Here is a 9,884-nt window from a genome sequence, read left to right on the forward strand (position 1 = left end):
CATCAACTGCACATCGCTGCCATCTTGTGGATGGGAGACTGTTTTTACATCATTTGTTTTCATATGAAGTTCTTAAACAAGCAAAGTTAGACCTTAAACCTGGTTTCCAGCTATAAAACCAAGGCCCCGCTGAATGCACTTTGTATTCTGTGTTTACTTCATTTTGTTGCATTTAATTATGGACACCCAGTTGCATTCAGTTTGTTTAGTGATTCATCCTCTAATTTATGTTTCCCAGACTTGGAACATGAACTAAACAGGATATTGCATCAGCGTCATTTCACATTAACTGACCAATCCCGAACAGTACCACAGGCCATCATTTGGATTAAGACTTGGAACAAGAATACCTGATATTTAGGAATGATATAGCAGTCCGTCTGTCTCTCCGTGTTTCACGGCGGGGCCAGAGGGATGAACGGAGTGAGCTGAGTGGAAACTGTTGCTCAACTGTTGCTTCTTTTAAACTAAATTTATACTCCTCATAAAATGTTCCCAAAATGTTTTTGCCAAAGTTTTCTCATCACAATCCAATAAAGTATTAAACAGAAAAAGAAAGAAAAAGAACATGTTGTTACATCATCGTAATGTTTTATTTATTCATGACAGCACAGTCTTTAATAAAGTCATCTGTGTACATTAGTGGTTTAAAAATTCAACACATAAACTAGTATAAAGCAGTCCCGGGGACTGGCTGACTAAAAATAGTTCACTTTCCCTTCTCCATCGGCTCTCCTCATCGGTGCACCTTCTCAGTTGTAGCACAGCCTATAAATCTCAGTCACAGTCTTACTAGCTAACAGCTAGTTCTTTCCTCTCGACTTCACCTGCCGCTTTTACAATACATCTGCTGCATTTCTCACATTCGTCGAGATAAAATAAATATCTCTCATGGCTCGCGCTCACTCTGCTGTGTGTAACATTCTTGTCTTTCACTATCCCGACTCCCTGCGTTACCCAGCTGCTGTTAGCTGCTGCATTATTCAAAGTATATTTTGCAGCTAAGGTGGCAGTGGGGTTCCTGTTTTTCACGGTATACAATGTATGAAAATTGACAGTGATCACACTGTTTACTCATCCACACTACTGAAAGAAGCAGCACGACAGAGGATCTTCTTTCTTACTGAACTATCTGCCAGACTCGTCAGCTTCAGCCACACACACAAACTATTATTTATTTTATCTATTTATTTCTAAAGAAGATTAGTTTTACTTATAACTTCTTTAGCATTTAAAAATATTTTTTACTTTCAATAAAGCCTTTGGTCAACCAAAGAAATAAAAAAAAAATCTCTTTTATTACCTTTAAGGTTCCTTGTACCTGACTTTAACATCTGCGTAACGCACTTTCCTGACATCACTGTACCATGAAAGCCTCATACCGTGGTAACATCATGTGCTTGTTCAAAGCAGCAGGGCACCAAACCCATACACTGAACCCCTGCTTTATAATCCATGACAGAGACACTTTGGTCCAGGAGGGTCCGACACAGGCAGTTTATTACAACCTGATTGGTCTTTTTGACGCATGGTCCTCTTGCACTGAGATCTCTACTGGTCAAGAACACGCCAAGTCTCCATGTCATTCGCATCTTGGCAGGGTGTCAGCAGCACTTTACTCTTACTCTAAGTACCTTTGGTTTTCTTCCACGTGTGCATCAAGTCGATGGGGTTACCTTTTGCTAGAGGAACGAACCTGGTGTCTCATCCAGCTTGTTGGAGCTAAAGAATGACAGCAGGTAGACGGATAAAACAGATCAAGATGTTGTCTTTATGAAGTCTTTCAACAGGCCCCCAAACTTGTTTTCACTACTTACAGCGTGATTGTCCTGGTTGCCTGGGTTACTGGCACTACTACCAAAAGAAGACTGGAAGTTATGGATGGTCTCTTGAAGGATCTGCCTCTCTCTACCCTGATGACAGACAACAGTGATCATTATGCATTAGGAACAGATTACAGAAAGATGCTGTAAATGTTCTTTAAAAGCAGCCATATCTGGTATGAATCCACTGTAACACTATATATGTTACATTCCCTCTATATGTCTCTTGTGGCTCAGGCAGTTTATTATTAAGACATAATGTTAGGATATACATTATAAAGATACAGCACAAAATAGATTGCTGGAAGCAACTTTGAAATGCATAACCACGCTAAACCGAACGTACCTTTCCAGCATTGAGCTCTGATATGGCAGCCAAGATCTGTTGTCGGGGTCCGTCTGTTTTGATGCCCAGCTCCTTCAGGTCTCCATCGGTTAAAGTCAGGAATGCTTCCATATCCACCTAAAAGACAAGAAAAGAAAAGAAAAGAAAAGAAAAGAGATGCATTTTTGGGCTTTAAGAGTGAAAATGTATGGTTAGAAGGCTAAGAAAGAAAAGACGGAGTACCTCTTGTTCCTCAAATATAGGCTGGTATTTCTCAAGGGACAGTTTCTTCAAAATACTGGACAGCTCATCTGAAAAAGTAAAAAAAACTATAAGGGAAACTGATACCACTCATACTTATTTTACATCAAAGCACATGGTGTACATAAAAGAACACAATCCATGCATGATGATGATTTGGGTTAATGCTGAATAAAATGCACCGACACCTTCATCTGTGATGGTTCCGCTGCTGGATCCTCCGCTGCTCTTGGAGCGTGGATGAGAAGAGGCTGAGGACAGAGAGTCTCCTGGCACGGGGGAATCTTGGGTGTTGGGAAGGAGACGGTGTGAGAGTGGGCGATGTGCTCTTGGAAGTCGAGGAATTCCCAGACTGAAGTCTCTTTTTCAACTCCATTTTCTACAAAGGAGGACAGTGAGGGTGGACGGTGGTATTTGTTCAGCTCTGGCTGTTTTTACACAGCTTACAAGACATTAAGAGTTACTGTCAAAGAAAACCTGTGAAAGAAAGTTGAGACCTTTCTGGAATGGATGTCTGAGGCAACAAGGCTGGGATGGGTGTGAATGTCAGGAAGGCTGATGTCAGGCAGGGGCAAACCAGGTGCTGAAACTGGTGGTGGTAGTGGGCTTGACTCGGCGTCTGGTTGTGCTGTTTTTCCGGAGGTTGGCTCTTTACCTCTATAAGGCCGGCTGCTCTTTTCCGTTGGGCTGCTATCTGGGAGAGCACGCTGTCTGCACTGCCCCCTGGTGTAAGGAGAAAGCAAGATTGCGATGTGTTTTGCAGCCCTGTGTCATGCAATCACTTTTTGCTTTTAATGTTTTTACTTGCGAACCTGAACGGTTGTGGGAGTCCCGGTGAGTCCCGCCACTCCATTTGAGCCTCCAGAGGAGTGGGGGGAGTGATAGTGACCAGAGTTGGAAGGAGAGGATGAAGATGGTCCCTTGGGGATACTGGGAAACTTAATGGACCTGCTGACCACACGGCTGATGGATGTCTGTCCCATAAAGGAGAGAGAAGGAGCGGCATAAGGACAAATTTCGCCTTCTCTGACCTGAACTAAAACCCTCTCTGTCTAACACCCAAAAGGACTCACAATATCTGAGTTTCCACTGCTGTTCAGCTTCCTCTGTGGTGGCATGGGCAGGCGGGGCACTTCGCTCTTGCCCTCCCTGAGGACGCGTGAGCGGTCCGAGTTCCACGGCTCAAAGTTGGAGGGTGGCAAGAAGGGAGGAATCACTGCTTTCAGCTTGTCATTTGGCAGCCGAGTCAAGGGGGCACCGCTTTCTCAACTAAATTAGACAGACACATACTAAGAGTCACAAACACGTCTTAAAACTAAAAGAACCCTAATCCAGGATAGTGCTCCTACCATCGTGGTTATTAGAAAGGTCGTCTTTCTCTGAGGATGCTCTGCAGTGACCTGCTGAAAGGAGAATACATCACATTTTATACATTACTTTGCTCACATAAAGCTGGACATATGCTCAGCTACATTTACCCTAAACATCTCATGGACATTGTGATGTCATTCATGGTTTTAAGGAAAAAGACTCACCACCATCTTTGGTCTTCACTGCCCAGGCGGTGCTCATGTCATTCCCTGTTACAGCAGGAGTAGGTGCCACCGCCCCGTTGGAAACAGCAGCGGGCTTCCTGTTCGCCTTCATCGTGGCATCCAGTGAACTCTCGGCATCGTCTGGAAATGGAGCCAGGCGATTGGCTGAAAGGCCATGCCTGAGAGTGTGAGTTAACTTGAGCCGACGGAAGCGGTTCGACATCCTACTCCACCAGGACTGGAAGAGGGTGGAAACAAAGGAGCGTTATAACCAAAACTATTATGATATCCTTGATAGAAAGCACTTTGCAAATTACATTTTTACCTTAAGGCCTCCTTTGTCATCGGGCGGCACGGGGACATTGTTGAGGGACTGTCGACTCTTGGAAGCGCGTCATTAAAGTTCTGGCGCGGTGTTTCGACTTATCTTTGTCTACCTGCATGCACACGGATGCTAACAGACGCACCAGCTCAGTGTCTGACAGAAAACACAGGGAAACAATTATGAGTATATGCAGTTAATAACTTGCAAAACGCGAGGGATTTAAGTCGACCTGTTTCATGATCGTTATCATAGATTATTCTACTGATTATTTTCTCTATTAATAGATGAATTGTTTGATTAGACAAACTGATAAACACCCATCACATTCAAACAGCTCGTTTCACACAGTTAATACTTCAAAAAACAACCTCATCACTTACTGCTAAAACCAAAGTCCAGGGATGAGCTTTTCTAAAAGCAAATATAGCTGAAAAAAGATTCAATTCTTTTATTCCAATTCACGCTTCTAAATTTTGATTGGTTGATATTATGAAATCACTACGTGTGTCCTGTATCCTCATCTTAAGTACACTACTTTATTTAAAAGGTTTAAATAAGGGATTTCACAAATGGTGGATGCCTTTTGGTTGGTTTGTTTTTTTAGCTGATTATGAATGAATTATAATCTTTAGCTGAGGTTTTCCCAAAGTGTTATTAGACGGAGCAATGACAGGAAGAACTACCTGGATCATTGAGCAGCATAACCAAATCAAACGCTGTGTATCCATTCTTAGCTCGGAGGTTGACATCAGCACCTTGATTCAACAAGTACTTGACAATGTCTTTATTGCTGAATGGAGGGCGGAGGAGAAAACAAAAGACAGTGTAAGAAATGATACTTGCTCTGTGTATGACTTTGCAAGTCAGACATCCTGATATTAAATATGGTATTGACTTTTTGTCACTCTGTAGTAGAAACCTGTTCTAATTTACATTCAAAATCAGCAGGACAGCAACAACAGTGTTTAACACCTGAGCCAAACTTCTTAACCTCAAATTGATCTAAATCATTCTAATAAAAAAGCAATTTTCTGGTTGAAACAAACCAGCAGCTTCTCCTCACCCGTGGTAGGTGGCCTGCATTAAAGCGGTCCACCCATGGACACCATCTTGTTTATCTATGTCGGCATTCTTCTCCACCATCAGCTGAACCACCTCTAACTGGCCGCTTACTGCTGCCATCATGAGAGGTGTTGCTCCCTCCTGATTGGACAAATTCACCTGAGCAGGATCCTCCTCCAGGATTTCTTTGACCAGCTGTGAATTTCCTGAGAAGAAAACATATTTACAGATGTGTAGAGGCATGTAAAGTCATTCGTTTCCCAAAAACTTTTCCTCCAGGTTTATCTGTTCGATTCAGCTTACCTAATTTCAGAGCGCTGAGCACATCTGGCCTTCTTCTCTCATCATCTGCGAAGAAACAAGTGAGAATGAGAAGAGGAAAGAGATCTGGAAAAAACACAGCCCCGCTTGGCCAGACTCCACATAGCTCAGCAAAAATCAGGCAGCGTGGGGGGCGGGGCTGGGGTGTTAAGTACACAACTGTTACATACTACAGAGTTCAACACACACATAAATCACATCAACTATAATTTATGTGCGAGACTGCTTAGAAAAAAAAGAAAAAAGGCAGAAAAGTAGAGCGGTGAAAGACGCATTCACTAGCAAGAACTAAAGCTCCAAATGTGATTTACCAGAATGTACTGCTAATGAAGATGACACGTTAATGAGAAGCAAAGAGCTAAGCCAGAGGCTGACGCTGTGGTTTGGGGAAGGCAGTGGCTTCGAATCCTGATAAATCCCTCTCAGTTCCCACAAACAGTTGCATAGGGCAGGTGGGCATTTGCAGCAGTAAACCAGCGATGTCTGAAAGGTGGGCCCACTCCTGAACTTCAGATAAGAGTAATGAGAACCTCACCAGAACTTGTACATCGTTAGAAACTAAAACTTGTAGGTTTCGCTAACAAATCTGCCTGATTTGTCTTTTCACACTTTTCCTTGTTTGCATGCTGCAATTAAAACCTTTGAAATATACACTGCGTGTGGCTACGTTGGTAATTTGAGCTAAAAACCTGAACTACCTGTGAGAAGAGCCATGAAACAAAGAGGCTGAGCTCCTCTGGCCCCTCTCACGTTAATGTTAACTGAAGTGCATTCTCAACCTGCAGGGGGTCGGGAGTGGGGTATGGATTCTCTTGTCGACAATAAAATTCAAAAGCTTTCAAAGCACCACACACTCTCAGAAAACACTAAAAAGTTGAGTATTTACTTTATTTTGTCTTTTTGCAAACACTTTTTGCACTATTACGTCACTCTGCTATTCTCTGATAATCAAAAACATTCAACTGACTCCTTCATTATACTATACAGTGAAGTGTATTAACACAAGGCCTACTGTGGAAACCACTGTTTCCTTTATATGTTCTTTTTATGTTCTATACGCATTGAAGATACATGTGAAGTTGAAGTTCTATACTGATGTTATCCATGTTATTTGTGTCTGCTTTGGCTGATTTAATTTTAGTATTAATAATAATAATAAACCCCAACAATCAGATGACCCACTATGAAAACCACTTGGCAACGGTGGAGAGGAAAAAACTCCCTTCTAACAGGAAGAAACCTTCAACAGAACCAGGAGGGGCAGTCATGCTGCGACCGCTAAGGGGTGAGGGAAGGAAGACAGGACAGCCAGTATTTGTTCTTTTTAGGAAACATGTAACAATGTGTGTGCAGGCTCAGCCGCTCAGCTCCTTCAGTTTGCTTCTAAAGTTTTTCAGACTGGAAGATGTAAGTAAGTAAATTTTTATTTATATAACACCTTTCAAGATAAAATCACAAAGTGCTTCAAGCTAAAACATAAGAACAAAAATCAACCAAAAGCAAGTTTAAAAAGATGAGTTTTTAACTGTTCTTTTACAAGGGCGTGTATAATATGCGATGGCACTACTGTACTTTATCATCAGGCCAAGACAGCAAAGTCTGAATGAGTAACTGAGGGAAGGCCGTACCTGTCTGTGGTCTGACAGTAGTGATGGAGTCCAAATAAGCCTTGATGTCTCTCTGTTTCAGCTGCATGGCCAGTTCAAAGGCTGTCTTGGACAGAACGTTGATTCGGTCTGGGTCAGCTCCACGTTCCACCAGCTGCTGAGCCACAGCCACCTTTGCAAAACACACACACACAGCTTTAATCACCAGGTCCTACAGAAAATTAGCCCAGGTCCATTTTAAACAATTTATAAAAACCCATTAATAAATGCCACCAACATACCCACAATGTGCTAAATATATATATCTTTTTTTATCCATCCAACTGTCAATGTTTTAAACCCTACCTTCCCACTTAGAGTGGACAGCATCAGCGGTCCCCATCCAGTGGTCTTCTGAGAGAAGTTTACATCAGAGCCCCACTCCAGCAGTAGGCACACAACGGCCTCATGACCGTGCTGAGACGCCACCATCAACGCTGTGATGTCCATGAATTCTCTGCCACCTCCTCCTCCCAGACAACCTTCACCGGGTCCAAAACTGGCTCCGCTGTGAAAAAAAAAACAAAACACAAAACAGTGGAGGATGTTAGTTAGATATCACACTGGGCTACAAATTTACTTGAAAAAGAGAAAAAACCTGCAGCTGTTGTTATTGTTGCCATTGGAGACCGCCTCTGCGGCAACAGCCAGGTGATCAAAGTCATCCACGTACGCACCGCTCTCCAGAAGCAGCTTGACTACATGAGTGTGTCCCCCACGAGCCGCCATGGTCAGGACGCTTGCTCCAAGCCTGTTGCGCCCATTAATCTCTGCCCCGTTCTCCAAAAGAATGTGGGCGACAGTCAAGTGGCCAAACCTGGGAGGAGAAATAGGACAGAGGAAGAACTTTGCATGTAGAAGTTGTTCTAGGTGAATTAGGATGCTCTTTTTAAGCCAGCTATCACAGGCTCCAAAAGAGATGCCAGTGCACTTTAAGCAAGGACTGTGTAGAAAACTACAGGTATGTTCAAAATTAGAAAAAGAAAATGGATAAAAGTGAACAGTAATTTGCTACAAAGCACTTGAATTTTCTCTATAAATAAGGTTGAAGGCTCATTGAAATCTCTAGATAACAATGGTATTACTTTATAATATGGCCTGCACATAAGGGCATAAATTAAGGTTTTGTTTCTTTTAAGATCAATTTAGCTAGGCTTGGCTCCATCATTATAAATTCTCACTGGCCTGCAAATTTTGATGATATCTTTGTTTCCTGTAAAAACCTGACTTGTTACCCCGTTATTATAATGTGCCTTCTTGTAATTAACTGTTGGTAAAATATAATTGCATTTGAATTTCAAGTAAAATTATTTAAATACAATTTAACTACAGTGGAATTGTCGCTGGCTGTATTATAAAGTGTTACCCACGAAACTCCACTAAGTTCCGCAAATGTTAAACCCCCGATCGGCCTGTGATATTAAAGGAAACAAGACTAAACACAATCTGCTCCCTCTCATGTCACTAAAATGTGTGTTTTTATGCGACGAATTGGGGAGGGGCATCGGAAGATTCCTGCCCTTCCATATTAATTACTTTATGATTAACAACACACGGTGGCAAATAAAAACGGCACATTTTTAGAAGGAGTATGGTGCCACCCTCTTACATGAGCTACATGAGTTACATGAGCTCCAGCAAGCTGCCCCACCTCGCAGCCTGCATCAGTGGGGTCCAGCCGTAGTTGTTGCGACTGTCCACTGAGGCCCCCTTTCTCAGCAAGAACCGGACCAGGTTCTCGTGTCCGCTGGCCGAGGCGAACTGCAGGCCGGTGTTTCCCTCTTCGTCGGTGCAGTCCACAGGTACCAGAGACAACATGTCCGCAGCGTCACACTCCGAACCCGCTTCTGACCGCAGCCTGCTCTGCCGCCCGGACTCCTTCGGGGCTCCGGGCTCCAGGATGCTCCGGGCCGTTTCATAGTCCCCCTCATCGCAGGCACGTAGAAGTAGCCGCGAATTCACGGGGACCCCGAAATTCATGTCTTTATTCGCCGCGCTGTTTCGTCTCCATTCAGTTTCCAGTTGTTTTATCGACGCTAACCGTGAAAAAGTTCTCCTCTGTCACTTGGCGGCGGCCTGTGTTTGGAAATCATGACGCACAGCAAAATGAAGTTCAGATTTGTTGTTAATGTTCTTCCTTTCAAACAATACGCCAAGGAGCTCCTCTCCAGTCTCTACATTTAGTCTAATGTTCTTCACAAAACAACTTTGTGGCCATCAGCCGGCGATGCCCGGTTCCGTTACTTGTTTAGGAATCTGACCACGGTGAAGTTAGTGGCTACACGGCGCAACTTCTGCTTTTCAAAACAAAAGCATACTCAGGTACGATCAGCTTTTAGGGTACTTTGGTCAAACCCACTTATAGCTCGGCTGCGTAGTATATTTCATTACATTGTGTTTGTATATCCTCACTCCACATTCGTATATGACTAGTGTCCGATACATTACTAGCCAAGATAATATTTTAAAATATACAGTGTCACAAACCTTAATATATTTGTGACACAAAGCAAATGACACATCTTACAATTTAAAAATGTAAATATCAAAAGGGCAGTGTTCCACAGAATAGTATTGATATTGATA

The 9,884-nt window shown here is 42.9% G+C and overlaps 1 pseudogene; it reads right to left on the minus strand.

The window, feature by feature from the left end:
* Positions 1–571: 571 nt before the first annotated feature.
* On the minus strand, positions 572–9,597 carry LOC120715659 (annotated as a pseudogene).
* Between the last annotated feature and the right edge of the window lie 287 nt (positions 9,598–9,884).

The sequence above is a fragment of the Simochromis diagramma genome, unplaced genomic scaffold (assembly GCF_900408965.1).
Source record: "Simochromis diagramma unplaced genomic scaffold, fSimDia1.1 OVJJ01000451.1, whole genome shotgun sequence".
Taxonomy (NCBI): domain Eukaryota; kingdom Metazoa; phylum Chordata; class Actinopteri; order Cichliformes; family Cichlidae; genus Simochromis; species Simochromis diagramma.